The sequence below is a fragment of the Pimephales promelas genome, chromosome 12, assembly GCF_988280905.1.
Source record: "Pimephales promelas chromosome 12, fPimPro1.hap1.1, whole genome shotgun sequence".
Classification (NCBI taxonomy): domain Eukaryota; kingdom Metazoa; phylum Chordata; class Actinopteri; order Cypriniformes; family Leuciscidae; genus Pimephales; species Pimephales promelas.
In genome coordinates, this window is record NC_142780.1 from 14,424,336 (window position 1) to 14,444,283 (window position 19,948).

The 19,948-nt window shown below is 39.6% G+C and overlaps 1 long non-coding RNA gene across 2 annotated transcripts in view; it reads right to left on the bottom strand.

Annotated features, from left to right (window-relative positions):
* Positions 1 to 1,815: 1,815 nt before the first annotated feature.
* Positions 1,816 to 19,948, bottom strand: part of LOC148976974 (uncharacterized) — a 28,040-nt gene continuing 9,907 nt past the window's right edge. The window contains exons 2-4 of one of the 2 annotated variants that reach the window (XR_016145696.1): positions 2,353 to 2,440; positions 2,133 to 2,244; positions 1,816 to 1,967 (exon numbers count right to left, since the gene is read on the bottom strand). This is a non-coding gene — a long non-coding RNA (uncharacterized LOC148976974). The remainder of the gene's footprint in view (positions 1,968 to 2,132; positions 2,245 to 2,352; positions 2,441 to 19,948) is intronic. The other variant, XR_016145697.1, reaches the window with a different exon arrangement.

The following is a 19,948-nucleotide window of genomic DNA, read 5'->3' on the forward strand; positions in this document are numbered from 1 at the left end:
TCTATTATATAGTTTCCTTTTTAGTTTTTCTTGGTTTCTCTGCACATTAGTTGGATCAAATGTGACAACAACATTTTGAAAGAACGTCCATATTATAGAGATTTTGAGGTGTGTTCTTTTGGCTTGGGCCGGTGTCATGACAAATCGGGTCTCTATAAACTGTCAATTAATTGTTATATTAAGTACAAACAAATTATATTAATTTAAAATATGTACTATTTTTTGCATAATAAAAAAAAATAAAAAAATAATTTCTTTCACCCCTCCTTGAACTGCCACCTTAACGTGGTGGAGGGGTTTGAGTACCCGAATGACCCTAGGAGCCATATTGTCTCAACTACAGCTCGCTGCATCCTGCGGTGGATATCCAACCCCGCCCACATCCAAGTATGACGTCAGAAGCCACGCCCATCCACGTGTGACGTCAGAAGCCACGCCCATCCATGTGTGACGTCGGAAGCCTCGTCCATGTCCAAAGACGGCACGTGACTCAATTTGATGTGATTCGTGACGTGTACACATGCTCAAAATGCCGCTGCTTCCTGTCGGAATATGTTTATGGTTGTTATCATAGTAGTTATTGATTTATAATAAAGATGAGGTTATTTGTGTAGAGATGTGGCACTACAGATTATTGGTGCAGTTAAATTGTGACGCTTTGGCAGGCTTGGAATCGTCTAAATCACAAGCACTCCCTTAACAGCTGTATTAGACAATACGTTTGCATTGCTCACTGGTTTTGTAAGTTAATGACAAGTAAACAATGTACCTTAAAACGATATTTTTGTATTTCTCTTGTATTTCTGTTACAAATGGTAATCAATAATCATGGTTTTGCTATAATAAACATATAAGGGAGCATCTATACTTAAACTAAAATGAGTTTTTATCTCTTTCTTAATTATATGGGATCCAAACTGCACTTATAGTTATCCCTTCTAAAAAATAATAATAAAAAACTTTTTTAAACATTTCTTTCTATGTGGTTATAGAAATATTGCATTTTTACAAATTAAGAATTCACCTGTTAATGCCTGTTATAGCAAATTACTTTGAAATGGCAGAATGGAATTTATGTAAACCTTAAATCATATACTAATATATAATCTACTCATTAGTCATTATAAGCAAAGTGAGATATTTCATGCATTTATGTGTTATAAATTTGATGATTACGGCATATAGCTATGTTGAATTACCGAAATAAATGAACTTTTGCACAATATTCTAATACATAAAAAAACAGTTAATCTCTCGCTTCCTCTTATGTACAGGTTTTATGAGTTTAACATATCAAAATATCATCATAGTTCAAAATATCTTGGTCACAAATGATTTTTTTAATGTAATATTTTGTGTTAATACATCAAGTTTACACATATGGTTAAAAAATGACCCATTTATGCAAGTGTGATAACTTTTTGTTAAAATAACCAATGTCAGTTGTTCAGAGCAAATCCCTGCACAATCGGAGGCTGCAGCTTTAGGACCCCGGTTACAGGACCCTTGTTTTAGTTTGTACGTACATAGTTCGAAAGACATTTAATCTCAGGAGTATTTTTATAAAATGTGTTTTTTTATTCAAAATGCATCAGAGACATTTACAAAAATGTAAATTTATACAAAACAAATTAAAAATGTATATCTTATTCAACTGAAAAGTGGTGTGAGCCCTAGTTTCTTGAATTATGCTGTATATTGATTAACCTACTCAAGTTTAACTAATTTGCTCATTATCAGATAAAATAACGATGGAATCAGCACATGCAGTCACTAAATGATATGGCCAGAATATCAGAAGGCAAAACTCGAGAATGATTCAAGCATGAATTTATTTATATATACATATGTATTTATTTATATTATACGAAAGAACAAAATTATTTATGTTAGATAAATAGATAAATTATAAAAGCACCAAAAAGATCCCCCGTTTTCCACCAGTTGCTGCAGGAATGGCTTCAACTCTGAGAGAGAGAGAGAGAGAGAGAGAGAGAGAGAGAGAGAGAGAGAGAGAGATACAAATGAGTTTAACATGTTCAAATATATATTTCAGATTTAACACTAAACAGTTATGAAATGTTGGAGTTGTAGAGAGAGAGAAAGTCAAATTGAATATTCATGTTACTGACATCTAATTCCAGAGTCCAAATGTGTAAATGTAAAAGTAACAGCCAACAATTGAATGGTCTCCTTTCTTTCCTCAATTGTTTGTCAATTTGTCAGTTAAAATCTTCCACTTCACTGAAATAGTTGCAGAGAACAGTCACAGTTGTGTTACTGTAACAGAATTATCAGTAACAAAAGGGTGCACGGGGCATTGTGCAAAAATAATGAATAATCTACTCTGACCTGCAATGATAATCCAGAAAGGAAGACCTGCTCAGCCTCCTGTGAGGAGATATCCCAGCCAGGAGACAGACAGGGCATTTATGATTGCCTATGGAAAAAGTAAATATAAATGTACAATAACATATATTCTTTTTCAATTAGAATAAGATTTACAGGATGTAACGTCACACATAAACACTAAAATAATATATTTTTATATTTACCCTTAATCCAAATAAAAACATGAAATTGGTGAAATAATAATAATAGTATAGTAGACATAACAAAAGTTTCAGTTGAGAGTACTGATACTAAATACACCAAGAGACATCACAGGGGAGTTAAATGACCAATATGCAAGTTGAAGATAATTCATAGCTCTAAAACAACTTCAAACATTATTGATTCGAATTACGTCGATATTTTGACAATTTATTTCTAGACTATTTATTTAGTCGTTTGCGTTATTCGCCTCTGCCATAACGACCTATTGGTTTTCATTAAACCGAGAAAATGGAATTTTGTTTTATTTACGATCACTGAGAAATGTTCTATTATTTAAAATGCAAAAAACAAAAAAAAACACAAAAAAAACAACAAAACTTTTATTATTTTCAAGGTGAAAATGATTCATTTGCATGGATCCACGCCGAAGAAAATGTCTAAATGTCACGTTTTTAATGAAGCAGGCTAATGAGTAAAACGTGTAGATGTCACGGTTAGTTTAAACTCACAACCATAAATAGGGCTTTACTGCCCTCTTGTGTCAAATTATATTTCTATATTTATTTTTCCAACAAATAAAAACAAACCCGGAATAAAAGCCCATCCAATACACCCTTTAACATGACCAAAATGCTTAATTAATTTTCAGAGTTGACTCATTCTCCTCTATGCTGCGGGCGTTCTGATCTACGATCGCATCTCGCGATCATTCATTCAACTATTTTAAAAAGGCAGGATAAAGCACCAATCCACACTTTTATTAGTCAAATTCATTTAAAAAAAATGTAAACTCAAGTATAGAATATAAGTAGACAAAAATACTGTTGCTAATGAGAAGACAGACACGACTGCTGCAGGTTATGTGTAATTTTATGGGTATTTTTTTATTGAGAGTTGTGTTATTGCAGTAAGATCTTTAAGTTTTTGTGATAGTTATGTGTGATAATGTTAGATCAGATGTTCTTGGTTCATTTACTGCCTAATGTATAAATGTGTCTCTCACCGTCATGGAGAGAGATGTGTAAGGCAATAGCGCCTTGCCTAAGTAGTTTGTATGTGTTCTATAATAAAAGAGGAAAAGTCAATTTTTTTCTTATTTGTTAATTCAAAAATTTCTCCACCTGTGGGAGGGAGCACTCTGGGTACCCCTTTCGTTTTTTTTTTTTGGGCGAAAAATAAAGTTTCTCCAATCTTCTCAAAACTCTGGATTCTAACAGAGGGCCGCGAGACTTTGACCTGAGCGCAAAAATGGAGGCTCTAGACCCTTCCAGAGCTGAGAAATCGAAACTCAAAATTTCGACCCGAAAAAAAAAACGACAGTGTTACCCCTTACGTTTTTTTCAGTTTTCGGGCGAAAAATCAAGTTTCTCCAATCTTCTCAAAACTCTATATTATGATAGAGGGCCATGAGACTTAAACCTGAGTGCAAAAATGGAGGCTCTAGACCCTTCCAGAGCTGAGATATCGAAACTCAAAATTTCCACCCGAAAAAAAAAATGACAGTGGTACCCCTTTCGTTTTTTTTTTTTAGGCGAAAAATGAAGTTTCAATATCTTAGCTCTGGAAGGGTCTAGAGCCTTCATTTTTGCACTCAGGTTTAAGTCTCATGGCCCTCTATTAGAATCCAGAGTTTTGAGAAGATTGGAGAAACGTTATTTTTCGCCCGAAAAAAAAAACCGAAAGGGGTACCACTGTCGTTTTTTTTTTTCGTGACGAAATTTTGAGTTTCGATATCTCAGCTCTGGAAGGGTCTAGAGCCTCCATTTTTGCACTCAGGTTTAAGTCTCATGGCCCTCTATCAGAATCCAGAGTTTTGAGAGGATTGGAGAAACGTCATTTTTCGCCCGAAAACTGAAAAAAACGTAAGGGGTAACACTGTCGTTTTTTTTTTCGGGTCGAAATTTTGAGTTTCGATATCTCAGCTCTGGAAGGGTCTAGAGCCTCCATTTTTGCGCTCAGGTCAAAGTCTCGCGGCCCTCTATCATAATCCAGAGTTTTGAGAAGATTGGAGAAACTTGATTTTTCGCCCAAAAACTGAAAAAAACGAAAGGGGTAACACTGTCGTTTTTTTTTTCGGGTCGAAATTTTGAGTTTCGATATCTCAGCTCTGGAAGGGTCTAGAGCCTCCATTTTTGCACTCAGGTTTAAGTCTAATGGCCCTCTATCAGAATCCAGAGTTTTGAGAGGATTGGAGAAACTTCATTTTTCGCCCGAAAAAAACAAAACGAAAGGGGTACCACTGTGGTTTTTTTTTTCGGGTCGAAATTTTGAGTTTCAATATCTTAGCTCTGGAAGGGTCTAGAGCCTTCATTTTTGCACTCAGGTTTAAGTCTCATGGCCCTCTATTAGAATCCAGAGTTTTGAGAAGATTGGAGAAACTTAATTTTTCGCCCGAAAAAAAAAAACGAAAGGGGTACCACTGTCGTTTTTTTTTTCGTGACGAAATTTTGAGTTTCGATATCTCAGCTCTGGAAGGGTCTAGAGCCTCCATTTTTGTGCTCAGGTCAAAGTCTCGCGGCCCTATATCATAATCCAGAGTTTTGAGAAGATTGGAGAAACTTGATTTTTCGCCCGAAAACTGAAAAAAACGTAAGGGGTAACACTGTCGTATTTTTTTTCGGGTCGAAATTTTGAGTTTCGATATCTCAGCTCTGGAAGGGTCTAGAGCCTCCATTTTTGCGCTCAGGTCAAAGTCTCGCGGCCCTCTATCATAATCCAGAGTTTTGAGAAGATTGGAGAAACTTGATTTTTCGCCCGAAAACTGAAAAAAACGTAAGGGGTAACACTGTCGTTTTTTTTTTCGGGTCGAAATTTTTAGTTTCGATATCTCAGCTTTGGAAGGGTCTAGAGCCTCCATTTTTGCGCTCAGGTCAAAGTCTCGCGGCCCTCTATCATAATCCAGAGTTTTGAGAAGATTGGAGAAACTTGATTTTTCGCCCGAAAACTGAAAAAAACGTAAGGGGTAACACTGTCGTTTTTTTTTCGGGTCGAAATTTTTAGTTTCGATATCTCAGCTCTGGAAGGGTCTAGAGCCTCCATTTTTGCGCTCAGGTCAAAGTCTCGCGGCCCTCTATCATAATCCAGAGTTTTGAGAAGATTGGAGAAACTTGATTTTTCGCCCGAAAACTGAAAAAAACGTAAGGGGTAACACTGTCGTTTTTTTTTCGGGTCGAAATTTTGAGTTTCAATATCTCAGCTCTGGAAGGGTCTAGAGCCTCCATTTTTGCACTCAGGTCAAAGTCTCGCGGCCCTCTATCCTAATCCAGAGTTTTGAGAAGATTGGAGAAACTTGATTTTTCGCCCAAAAACTGAAAAAAAACGTAAGGGGTAACACTGTCGTTTTTTTTTCGGGTCGAAATTTTGAGTTTCGATATCTCAGCTCTGGAAGGGTCTAGAGCCTCCATTTTTGCACTCAGGTTTAAGTCTCATGGCCCTCTATCAGAATCCAGAGTTTTGAGAGGATTGGAGAAACTTCATTTTTCGCCCGAAAAAAAAACCGAAAGGGGTACCACTGTGGTTTTTTTTTTCGGGTCGAAATTTTGAGTTTCGATATCTCAGCTCTGGAAGGGTCTAGAGCCTCCATTTTTGCACTCAGGTTTAAGTCTCGCGGCCCTCTATCATAATCCAGAGTTTTGAGAGGATTGGAGAAACGTCATTTTTGGCCCGAAAACTGAAAAAAACGTAAGGGGTAACACTGTCGTTTTTTTTTTCGGGTCGAAATTTTGAGTTTCGATATCTCAGCTCTGGAAGGGTCTAGAGCCTCCATTTTTGCGCTCAGGTCAAAGTCTCGCGGCCCTCTATCATAATCCAGAGTTTTGAGAAGATTGGAGAAACTTGATTTTTCGCCCAAAAACTGAAAAAAACGAAAGGGGTAACACTGTCGTTTTTTTTTTCGGGTCGAAATTTTGAGTTTCGATATCTCAGCTCTGGAAGGGTCTAGAGCCTCCATTTTTGCACTCAGGTTTAAGTCTAATGGCCCTCTATCAGAATCCAGAGTTTTGAGAGGATTGGAGAAACTTCATTTTTCGCCCGAAAAAAAAAAAACCAAAGGGGTACCACTGTGGTTTTTTTTTTCGGGTCGAAATTTTGAGTTTCAATATCTTAGCTCTGGAAGGGTCTAGAGCCTTCAATTTTGCACTCAGGTTTAAGTCTCATGGCCCTCTATTAGAATCCAGAGTTTTGAGAAGATTGGAGAAACTTAATTTTTCGCCCGAAAAAAAAAAAACGAAAGGGGTACCACTGTCGTTTTTTTTTTCGTGACGAAATTTTGAGTTTCGATATCTCAGCTCTGGAAGGGTCTAGAGCCTCCATTTTTGCACTCAGGTTTAAGTCTCATGGCCCTCTATCAGAATCCAGAGTTTTGAGAGGATTGGAGAAACTTCATTTTTCGCCTAAAAAAAAAAACGAAAGGGGTACCACTGTCATATTTTTTTTTTCGGGTCGAAATTTTGAGTTTCGATATCTCAGCTCTGGAAGGGTCTAGAGCCTCCATTTGTGCACTCAGGTTTAAGTCTCATGGCCCTCTATCATAATATAGAGTTTTGAGAAGATTGGAGAAACTTGATTTTTCGCCCCGAAAACTGAAAAAAACGTAAGGGGTAACACTGTCGTTTTTTTTTTCGGGTCGAAATTTTGAGTTTCGATATCTCAGCTCTGGAAGGGTCTAGAGCCTCCATTTTTGCGCTCAGGTCAAAGTCTCGCGGCCCTATATCATAATCCAGAGTTTTGAGAAGATTGGAGAAACTTGATTTTTCGCCCGAAAACTGAAAAAAACGTAAGGGGTAACACTGTCGTATTTTTTTTCGGGTCGAAATTTTGAGTTTCGATATCTCAGCTCTGGAAGGGTCTAGAGCCTCCATTTTTGCACTCAGGACAAAGTCTCGCAGCCCTCTATCATAATCCAGAGTTTTGAGAAGATTGGAGAAACTTGATTTTTCGCCCGAAAACTGAAAAAAACGTAAGGGGTAACACTGTCGTTTTTTTTTCGGGTCGAAATTTTTAGTTTTGATATCTCAGCTTTGGAAGGGTCTAGAGCCTCCATTTTTGCGCTCAGGTCAAAGTCTCGCGGCCCTCTATCATAATCCAGAGTTTTGAGAAGATTGGAGAAACTTGATTTTTCGCCCGAAAACTGAAAAAAACGTAAGGGGTAACACTGTCGTTTTTTTTTCAGGTCGAAATTTTTAGTTTCGATATCTCAGCTCTGGAAGGGTCTAGAGCCTCCATTTTTGCGCTCAGGTCAAAGTCTCGCGGCCCTCTATCATAATCCAGAGTTTTGAGAAGATTGGAGAAACTTGATTTTTCGCCCGAAAACTGAAAAAAACGTAAGGGGTAACACTGTCGTTTTTTTTTCGGGTCGAAATTTTGAGTTTCGATATCTCAGCTCTGGAAGGGTCTAGAGCCTCCATTTTTGCACTCAGGTCAAAGTCTCGCGGCCCTCTATCATAATCCAGAGTTTTGAGAAGATTGGAGAAACTTGATTTTTCGCCCAAAAACTGAAAAAAACGTAAGGGGTAACACTGTCGTTTTTTTTCGGGTGGAAATTTTGAGTTTCGATATCTCAGCTCTGGAAGGGTCTAGAGCCTCCATTTTTGCACTCAGGTTTAAGTCTCATGGCCCTCTATCAGAATCCAGAGTTTTGAGAGGATTGGAGAAACTTCATTTTTTGCCCGAAAAAAAAAAAACGAAAGGGGTACCACTGTGGGGTTTTTTTTCGGGTCGAAATTTTGAGTTTCAATATCTTAGCTCTGGAAGGGTCTAGAGCCTTCATTTTTGCACTCAGGTTTAAGTCTCATGGCCCTCTATTAGAATCCAGAGTTTTGAGAAGATTGGAGAAACTTTATTTTTCGCATAAAAAAAACCGAAAGGGGTACCACTGTCGTGGTATCCTCTCACTATCCTCTCAAAACTCTTGATTCTGATAGAGGGCCATGAGACTTAAACCTGAGTGCAAAAATGGAGGCTCTAGACCCTTCCAGAGCTGAGATATCGAAACTCAAAATTTCGACCCGAAAAAAAAAACGACAGTGTTACCCCTTACGTTTTTTTCAGTTTTCGGGCGAAAAATCAAGTTTCTCCAATCTTCTCAAAACTCTGGATTATCATAGAGGGCCGCGAGACTTTGACCTGAGTGCAAAAATGGAGGCTCTAGACCCTTCCAGAGCTGAGAAATCGAAACTCAAAATTTCGACCCGAAAAAAAAACGACAGTGTTACCCCTTACGTTTTTTTCAGTTTTCGGGCGAAAAATCAAGTTTCTCCAATCTTCTCAAAACTCTATATTATGATAGAGGGCCATGAGACTTAAACCTGAGTGCAAAAATGGAGGCTCTAGACCCTTCCAGAGCTGAGATATCGAAACTCAAAATTTCGTCACGAAAAAAAAAACGACAGTGGTACCCCTTTCGTTTTTTTTTTTCGGGCGAAAAATTAAGTTTCTCCAATCTTCTCAAAACTCTGGATTCTAATAGAGGGCCATGAGACTTAAACCTGAGTGCAAAAATGAAGGCTCTAGACCCTTCCAGAGCTGAGATATCGAAACTCAAAATTTCGTCACGAAAAAAAAACGACAGTGGTACCCCTTTCGTTTTTTTTTTTTTGAGCGAAAAATAAAGTTTCTCCAATCTTCTCAAAACTCTGGATTCTAATAGAGGGCCATGAGACTTAAACCTGAGTGCAAAAATGAAGGCTCTAGACCCTTCCAGAGCTGAGATATCGAAACTCAAAATTTCGTCACGAAAAAAAAAACGACAGTGGTACCCCTTTCGTTTTTTTTTTTTGAGCGAAAAATAAAGTTTCTCCAATCTTCTCAAAACTCTGGATTCTAATAGAGGGCCATGAGACTTAAACCTGAGTGCAAAAATGAAGGCTCTAGACCCTTCCAGAGCTGAGATATCGAAACTCAAAATTTCGTCACGAAAAAAAAACGACAGTGGTACCCCTTTCGTTTTTTTTTTTCAGGCGAAAAATTAAGTTTCTCCAATCCTCTCAAAACTCTGGATTCTAATAGAGGGCCATGAGACTTAAACCTGAGTGCAAAAATGAAGGCTCTAGACCCTTCCAGAGCTAAGATATTGAAACTCAAAATTTCGACCCGAAAAAAAAAAACCACAGTGGTACCCCTTACGTTTTTTTCAGTTTTCGGGCGAAAAATCAAGTTTCTCCAATCTTCTCAAAACTCTGGATTATGATAGAGGGCCGCGAGACTTTGACCTGAGCGCAAAAATGGAGGCTCTAGACCCTTCCAGAGCTGAGAAATCGAAACTCAAAATTTCGACCCGAAAAAAAAACGACAGTGTTACCCCTTACGTTTTTTTTTCAGTTTTCGGGCGAAAAATCAAGTTTCTCCAATCTTCTCAAAACTCTATATTATGATAGAGGGCCATGAGACTTAAACCTGAGTGCAAAAATGGAGGCTCTAGACCCTTCCAGAGCTGAGATATCGAAACTCAAAATTTCGACCCGAAAAAAAAATGACAGTGGTACCCCTTTCGTTTTTTTTTTTAGGCGAAAAATGAAGTTTCTCCAATCCTCTCAAAACTCTGGATTCTGATAGAGGGCCATGAGACTTAAACCTGCGTGCAAAAATGGAGGCTCTAGACCCTTCCAGAGCTGAGATATCGAAACTCAAAATTTCGACCCCAAAAAAAACGACAGTGGTACGCCTTTCGTTTTGTTTTTTCGGGCGAAAAATAACGTTTCTCCAATCTTCTCAAAACTCTGGATTCTAATAGAGGGCCATGAGACTTAAACCTGAGTGCAAAAATGAAGGCTCTAGACCCTTCCAGAGCTAAGATATTGAAACTCAAAATTTCGACCCGAAAAAAAAAAAAAACACAGTGGTACCCCTTTCGTTTTTTTTTTTCGGGCGAAAAATGAAGTTTCTCCAATCCTCTCAAAACTCTGGATTCTGATAGAGGGCCATGAGACTTAAACCTGAGTGCAAAAATGGAGGCTCTAGACCCTTCCAGAGCTGAGATATCGAAACTCAAAATTTCGACCCGAAAAAAAAAACGACAGTGTTACCCCTTATGTTTTTTTCAGTTTTTGGGCGAAAAATCAAGTTTCTCCAATCTTCTCAAAACTCTGGATTATGATAGAGAGCCGCGAGACTTTGACCTGAGCGCAAAAATGGAGGCTCTAGACCCTTCCAGAGCTGAGATATCGAAACTCAAAATTTCGACCCGAAAAAAAAAACGACAGTGTTACCCCTTACGTTTTTTTCAGTTTTCGGGCGAAAAATCAAGTTTCTCCAATCTTCTCAAAACTCTGGATTATGATAGAGGGCCGCGAGACTTTGACCTGAGCGCAAAAATAGAGGCTCTAGACCCTTCCAGAGCTGAGATATCGAAACTCAAAATTTCGACCCGAAAAAAAAAACGACAGTGTTACCCCTTACGTTTTTTTCAGTTTTCGGGCGAAAAATCAAGTTTCTCCAATCTTCTCAAAACTCTGGATTATGATAGAGGGCCGCGAGACTTTTGACCTGAGCGCAAAAATGGGGGCTCTAGACCCTTCCAGAGCTGAGATATCGAAACTCAAAATTTCGACCCGAAAAAAAACCACAGTGGTACCCCTTACGTTTTTTTCAGTTTTCGGGCGAAAAATCAAGTTTCTCCAATCTTCTCAAAACTCTGGATTATGATAGAGGGCCGCGAGACTTTGACCTGAGCGCAAAAATGGGGGCTCTAGACCCTTCCAGAGCTGAGATATCGAAACTCAAAATTTCGACCCGAAAAAAAAACGACAGTGTTACCCCTTACGTTTTTTTCAGTTTTCGGGCGAAAAATCAAGTTTCTCCAATCTTCTCAAAACTCTGGATTATGATAGAGGGCCGCGAGACTTTGACCTGAGCGCAAAAATGGAGGCTCTAGACCCTTCCAGAGCTGAGAAATCGAAACTCAAAATTTCGACCCGAAAAAAAAACGACAGTGTTACCCCTTACGTTTTTTTCAGTTTTCGGGCGAAAAATCAAGTTTCTCCAATCTTCTCAAAACTCTATATTATGATAGAGGGCCATGAGACTTAAACCTGAGTGCAAAAATGGAGGCTCTAGACCCTTCCAGAGCTGAGATATCGAAACTCAAAATTTCGACCCGAAAAAAAAAATGACAGTGGTACCCCTTTCGTTTTTTTTTTTAGGCGAAAAATGAAGTTTCTCCAATCCTCTCAAAACTCTGGATTCTGATAGAGGGCCATGAGACTTAAACCTGCGTGCAAAAATGGAGGCTCTAGACCCTTCCAGAGCTGAGATATCGAAACTCAAAATTTCGACCCGAAAAAAAACGACAGTGGTACGCCTTTCGTGTTTTTTTTTCGGGCGAAAAATAAAGTTTCTCCAATCTTCTCAAAACTCTGGATTCTAATAGAGGGCCATGAGACTTAAACCTGAGTGCAAAAATGGAGGCTCTAGACCCTTCCAGAGCTGAGATATCGAAACTCAAAATTTCGACCCGAAAAAAAAACGACAGTGGTACGCCTTTCGTTTTTTTTTTTTCGGGCGAAAAATCAAGTTTCTCCAATCTTCTCAAAACTCTGGATTCTAATAGAGGGCCATGAGACTTAAACCTGAGTGCAAAAATGAAGGCTCTAGACCCTTCCAGAGCTAAGATATCGAAACTAAAAATTTCGACCCGAAAAAAAAACGACAGTGTTACCCCTTACGTTTTTTTCAGTTTTCGGGCGAAAAATCAAGTTTCTCCAATCTTCTCAAAACTCTGGATTATGATAGAGGGCCGCGAGACTTTGACATGAGCGCAAAAATAGAGGCTCTAGACCCTTCCAGAGCTGAGATATCGAAACTCAAAATTTCGACCCGAAAAAAAAAACGACAGTGTTACCCCTAACGTTTTTTCAGTTTTCGGGCGAAAAATCAAGTTTCTCCAATCTTCTCAAAACTCTGGATTATGATAGAGGGCCGCGAGACTTTGACCTGAGCGCAAAAATGGAGGCTCTAGACCCTTCCAGAGCTGAGATATCGAAACTCAAAATTTCGACCCGAAAAAAACCCACAGTGGTACCCCTTACGTTTTTTTCAGTTTTCGGGCGAAAAATCAAGTTTCTCCAATCTTCTCAAAACTCTGGATTATGATAGAGGGCCGCGAGACTTTGACCTGAGCGCAAAAATGGGGGCTCTAGACCCTTCCAGAGCTGAGATATCGAAACTCAAAATTTCCGACCCGAAAAAAAACCGACAGTGTTACCCCTTACGTTTTTTTCAGTTTTCGGGCGAAAAATCAAGTTTCTCCAATCTTCTCAAAACTCTGGATTATGATAGAGGGCCGCGAGACTTTGACCTGAGCGCAAAAATGGAGGCTCTAGACCCTTCCAGAGCTGAGAAATCGAAACTCAAAATTTCGACCCGGAAAAAAAAATGACAGTGGTACCCCTTTCGTTTTTTTTTTTAGGCGAAAAATGAAGTTTCTCCAATCCTCTCAAAACTCTGGATTCCGATAGAGGGCCATGAGACTTAAACCTGCGTGCAAAAATTGAGGCTCTAGACCCTTCCAGAGCTGAGATATCGAAACTCAAAATTTCGACCCGAAAAAAAACGACAGTGGTACGCCTTCCGTTTTTTTTTTTCGGGCGAAAAATAAAGTTTCTCCAATCTTCTCAAAACTCTGGATTCTAATAGAGGGCCATGAGACTTAAACCTGAGTGCAAAAATGAAGGCTCTAGACCCTTCCAGAGCTAAGATATTGAAACTCAAAATTTCGACCCGAAAAAAAAAACACAGTGGTACCCCTTTCGGGGTTTTTTTTCGGGCGAAAAATGAAGTTTCTCCAATCCTCTCAAAACTCTGGATTCTGATAGAGGGCCATGAGACTTAAACCTGAGTGCAAAAATGGAGGCTCTAGACCCTTCCAGAGCTGAGATATCGAAACTCAAAATTTCGACCCGAAAAAAAACCCACAGTGTTACCCCTTACGTTTTTTTCAGTTTTTGGGCGAAAAATCAAGTTTCTCCAATCTTCTCAAAACTCTGGATTATGATATAGGGCCGCGAGACTTTGACCTGAGCGCAAAAATGGAGGCTCTAGACCCTTCCAGAGCTGAGATATCGAAACTCAAAATTTCGACCCGAAAAAAAAAACGACAGTGTTACCCCTTACGTTTTTTTCAGTTTTCGGGCGAAAAATCAAGTTTCTCCAATCTTCTCAAAACTCTGGATTATGATAGAGGGCCGCGAGACTTTGACCTGAGTGCAAAAATGGAGGCTCTAGACCCTTCCAGAGCTGAGATATCGAAACTCAAAATTTCGACCCGAAAAAAAAACGACAGTGGTACGCCTTTCGTTTTTTTTTTTTCGGGCGAAAAATAAAGTTTCTCCAATCTTCTCAAAACTCTGGATTCTAATAGAGGGCCATGAGACTTAAACCTGAGTGCAAAAATGAAGGCTCTAGACCCTTCCAGAGCTAAGATATTGAAACTCAAATTTTCGACCCGAAAAAAAAAACACAGTGGTACCCCTTTCGGGGTTTTTTTTCGGGCGAAAAATGAAGTTTCTCCAATCCTCTCAAAACTCTGGATTCTGATAGAGGGCCATGAGACTTAAACCTGAGTGCAAAAATGGAGGCTCTAGACCCTTCCAGAGCTGAGATATCGAAACTCAAAATTTCGACCCGAAAAAAAAAACGACAGTGTTACCCCTTACGTTTTTTTCAGTTTTTGGGCGAAAAATCAAGTTTCTCCAATCTTCTCAAAACTCTGGATTATGATAGAGGGCCGCGAGACTTTGACCTGAGCGCAAAAATGGAGGCTCTAGACCCTTCCAGAGCTGAGAAATCGAAACTCAAAATTTCGACCCGGAAAAAAAAATGACAATGGTACCCCTTTCGTTTTTTTTTTTAGGCGAAAAATGAAGTTTCTCCAATCCTCTCAAAACTCTGGATTCCGATAGAGGGCCATGAGACTTAAACCTGCGTGCAAAAATTGAGGCTCAAGACCCTTCCAGAGCTGAGATATCGAAACTCAAAATTTCGACCCGAAAAAAAACGACAGTGGTACGCCTTCCGTTTTTTTTTTTTTCGGGCGAAAAATAAAGTTTCTCCAATCTTCTCAAAACTCTGGATTCTAATAGAGGGCCATGAGACTTAAACCTGAGTGCAAAAATGAAGGCTCTAGACCCTTCCAGAGCTAAGATATTGAAACTCAAAATTTCGACCCGAAAAAAAAAACACAGTGGTACCCCTTTCGGGGTTTTTTTTCGGGCGAAAAATGAAGTTTCTCCAATCCTCTCAAAACTCTGGATTCTGATAGAGGGCCATGAGACTTAAACCTGAGTGCAAAAATGGAGGCTCTAGACCCTTCCAGAGCTGAGATATCGAAACTCAAAATTTCGACCCGAAAAAAAACCCACAGTGTTACCCCTTACGTTTTTTTCAGTTTTTGGGCGAAAAATCAAGTTTCTCCAATCTTCTCAAAACTCTGGATTATGATATAGGGCCGCGAGACTTTGACCTGAGCGCAAAAATGGAGGCTCTAGACCCTTCCAGAGCTGAGATATCGAAACTCAAAATTTCGACCCGAAAAAAAAAACGACAGTGTTACCCCTTACGTTTTTTTCAGTTTTCGGGCGAAAAATCAAGTTTCTCCAATCTTCTCAAAACTCTGGATTATGATAGAGGGCCGCGAGACTTTGACCTGAGTGCAAAAATGGAGGCTCTAGACCCTTCCAGAGCTGAGATATCGAAACTCAAAATTTCGACCCGAAAAAAAAACGACAGTGGTACGCCTTTCGTTTTTTTTTTTCGGGCGAAAAATAAAGTTTCTCCAATCTTCTCAAAACTCTGGATTCTAATAGAGGGCCATGAGACTTAAACCTGAGTGCAAAAATGAAGGCTCTAGACCCTTCCAGAGCTAAGATATTGAAACTCAAATTTTCGACCCGAAAAAAAAAACACAGTGGTACCCCTTTCGGGGTTTTTTTTCGGGCGAAAAATGAAGTTTCTCCAATCCTCTCAAAACTCTGGATTCTGATAGAGGGCCATGAGACTTAAACCTGAGTGCAAAAATGGAGGCTCTAGACCCTTCCAGAGCTGAGATATCGAAACTCAAAATTTCGACCCGAAAAAAAAAACGACAGTGTTACCCCTTACGTTTTTTTCAGTTTTTGGGCGAAAAATCAAGTTTCTCCAATCTTCTCAAAACTCTGGATTATGATAGAGGGCCGCGAGACTTTGACCTGAGCGCAAAAATGGAGGCTCTAGACCCTTCCAGAGCTGAGATATCGAAACTCAAAATTTCGACCCGAAAAAAAAAACGACATTACCCCTTACGTTTTTTTCAGTTTTCGGGCGAAAAATGAAGTTTCTCCAATCTTCTCAAAACTCTGGATTATGATAGAGGGCCGCGAGACTTTGACCTGAGCGCAAAAATGGAGGCTCTAGACCCTTCCAGAGCTGAGATATCGAAACTCAAAATTTCGACCCGAAAAAAAAAACGACAGTGTTACCCCTTACGTTTTTTTCAGTTTTCGGGCGAAAAATCAAGTTTCTCCAATCTTCTCAAAACTCTGGATTATGATAGAGGGCCGCGAGACTTTGACCTGAGCGCAAAAATGGAGGCTCTAGACCCTTCCAGAGCTGAGATATCGAAACTCAAAATTTCGACCCGAAAAAAAAAACGACAGTGTTACCCCTTACGTTTTTTTTAGTTTTCGGGCGAAAAATCAAGTTTCTCCAATCTTCTCAAAACTCTGGATTATGATAGAGGGCCGCGAGACTTTGACCTGAGCGCAAAAATGGAGGCTCTAGACCCTTCCAGAGCTGAGATATCGAAACTCAAAATTTCGACCCGAAAAAAAAACGACAGTGTTACCCCTTACGTTTTTTTCAGTTTTCGGGCGAAAAATCAAGTTTCTTCAATCTTCTCAAAACTCTGGATTATTATAGAGGGCCGCGAGACTTTGACCTGAGCGCAAAAATGGAGGCTCTAGACCCTTCCAGAGCTGAGAAATCGAAACTCAAAATTTCGACCCGAAAAAAAAACGACAGTGTTACCCCTTACGTTTTTTTCAGTTTTCGGGCGAAAAATCAAGTTTCTCCAATCTTCTCAAAACTCTATATTATGATAGAGGGCCATGAGACTTAAACCTGAGTGCAAAAATGGAGGCTCTAGACCCTTCCAGAGCTGAGATATCGAAACTCAAAATTTCGACCCGAAAAAAAAAATGACAGTGGTACCCCTTTCGCTTTTTTTTTTAGGCGAAAAATGAAGTTTCTCCAATCCTCTCAAAACTCTGGATTCTGATAGAGGGCCATGAGACTTAAACCTGAGTGCAAAAATGGAGGCTCTAGACCCTTCCAGAGCTGAGATATCGAAACTCAAAATTTCGTCACGAAAAAAAACCGACAGTGGTACCCCTTTCGTTTTTTTTTTTCGGGCGAAAAATAAAGTTTCTCCAATCTTCTCAAAACTCTGGATTCTAATAGAGGGCCATGAGACTTAAACCTGAGTGCAAAAATGGAGGCTCTAGACCCTTCCAGAGCTGAGATATCGAAACTCAAAATTTCGACCCGAAAAAAAAAAACCACAGTGGTACCCCTTTCGTTTTTTTTTTCGGGCGAAAAATGAAGTTTCTCCAATCCTCTCAAAACTCTGGATTCTGATAGAGGGCCATGAGACTTAAACCTGAGTGCAAAAATGAAGGCTCTAGACCCTTCCAGAGCTGAGATATCGAAACTCAAAATTTCGTCACGAAAAAAAAACGACAGTGGTACCCCTTTCGTTTTTTTTTTTCAGGCGAAAAATTAAGTTTCTCCAATCCTCTCAAAACTCTGGATTCTAATAGAGGGCCATGAGACTTAAACCTGAGTGCAAAAATGAAGGCTCTAGACCCTTCCAGAGCTAAGATATTGAAACTCAAAATTTCGACCCGAAAAAAAAAAAACCACAGTGGTACCCCTTACGTTTTTTTCAGTTTTCGGGCGAAAAATCAAGTTTCTCCAATCTTCTCAAAACTCTGGATTATGATAGAGGGCCGCGAGACTTTGACCTGAGCGCAAAAATGGAGGCTCTAGACCCTTCCAGAGCTGAGAAATCGAAACTCAAAATTTCGACCCGAAAAAAAAACGACAGTGTTACCCCTTACGTTTTTTTTTCAGTTTTCGGGCGAAAAATCAAGTTTCTCCAATCTTCTCAAAACTCTATATTATGATAGAGGGCCATGAGACTTAAACCTGAGTGCAAAAATGGAGGCTCTAGACCCTTCCAGAGCTGAGATATCGAAACTCAAAATTTCGACCCGAAAAAAAAATGACAGTGGTACCCCTTTCGTTTTTTTTTTTAGGCGAAAAATGAAGTTTCTCCAATCCTCTCAAAACTCTGGATTCTGATAGAGGGCCATGAGACTTAAACCTGCGTGCAAAAATGGAGGCTCTAGACCCTTCCAGAGCTGAGATATCGAAACTCAAAATTTCGACCCCAAAAAAAACGACAGTGGTACGCCTTTCGTTTTGTTTTTTCGGGCGAAAAATAACGTTTCTCCAATCTTCTCAAAACTCTGGATTCTAATAGAGGGCCATGAGACTTAAACCTGAGTGCAAAAATGAAGGCTCTAGACCCTTCCAGAGCTAAGATATTGAAACTCAAAATTTCGACCCGAAAAAAAAAAAACACAGTGGTACCCCTTTCGTTTTTTTTTTTCGGGCGAAAAATGAAGTTTCTCCAATCCTCTCAAAACTCTGGATTCTGATAGAGGGCCATGAGACTTAAACCTGAGTGCAAAAATGGAGGCTCTAGACCCTTCCAGAGCTGAGATATCGAAACTCAAAATTTCGACCCGAAAAAAAAAACGACAGTGTTACCCCTTATGTTTTTTTCAGTTTTTGGGCGAAAAATCAAGTTTCTCCAATCTTCTCAAAACTCTGGATTATGATAGAGAGCCGCGAGACTTTGACCTGAGCGCAAAAATGGAGGCTCTAGACCCTTCCAGAGCTGAGATATCGAAACTCAAAATTTCGACCCGAAAAAAAAAACGACAGTGTTACCCCTTACGTTTTTTTCAGTTTTCGGGCGAAAAATCAAGTTTCTCCAATCTTCTCAAAACTCTGGATTATGATAGAGGGCCGCGAGACTTTGACCTGAGCGCAAAAATAGAGGCTCTAGACCCTTCCAGAGCTGAGATATCGAAACTCAAAATTTCGACCCGAAAAAAAAAACGACAGTGTTACCCCTTACGTTTTTTTCAGTTTTCGGGCGAAAAATCAAGTTTCTCCAATCTTCTCAAAACTCTGGATTATGATAGAGGGCCGCGAGACTTTTGACCTGAGCGCAAAAATGGGGGCTCTAGACCCTTCCAGAGCTGAGATATCGAAACTCAAAATTTCGACCCGAAAAAAAACCACAGTGGTACCCCTTACGTTTTTTTCAGTTTTCGGGCGAAAAATCAAGTTTCTCCAATCTTCTCAAAACTCTGGATTATGATAGAGGGCCGCGAGACTTTGACCTGAGCGCAAAAATGGGGGCTCTAGACCCTTCCAGAGCTGAGATATCGAAACTCAAAATTTCGACCCAAAAAAAAAACGACAGTGTTACCCCTTACGTTTTTTTCAGTTTTCGGGCGAAAAATCAAGTTTCTCCAATCTTCTCAAAACTCTGGATTATGATAGAGGGCCGCGAGACTTTGACCTGAGCGCAAAAATGGAGGCTCTAGACCCTTCCAGAGCTGAGAAATCGAAACTCAAAATTTCGACCCGAAAAAAAAACGACAGTGTTACCCCTTACGTTTTTTTCAGTTTTCGGGCGAAAAATCAAGTTTCTCCAATCTTCTCAAAACTCTATATTATGATAGAGGGCCATGAGACTTAAACCTGAGTGCAAAAATGGAGGCTCTAGACCCTTCCAGAGCTGAGATATCGAAACTCAAAATTTCGACCCGAAAAAAAAAATGACAGTGGTACCCCTTTCGTTTTTTTTTTTAGGCGAAAAATGAAGTTTCTCCAATCCTCTCAAAACTCTGGATTCTGATAGAGGGCCATGAGACTTAAACCTGCGTGCAAAAATGGAGGCTCTAGACCCTTCCAGAGCTGAGATATCGAAACTCAAAATTTCGACCCGAAAAAAAACGACAGTGGTACGCCTTTCGTGTTTTTTTTTCGGGCGAAAAATAAAGTTTCTCCAATCTTCTCAAAACTCTGGATTCTAATAGAGGGCCATGAGACTTAAACCTGAGTGCAAAAATGGAGGCTCTAGACCCTTCCAGAGCTGAGATATCGAAACTCAAAATTTCGACCCGAAAAAAAAACGACAGTGGTACGCCTTTCGTTTTTTTTTTTTCGGGCGAAAAATCAAGTTTCTCCAATCTTCTCAAAACTCTGGATTCTAATAGAGGGCCATGAGACTTAAACCTGAGTGCAAAAATGAAGGCTCTAGACCCTTCCAGAGCTAAGATATCGA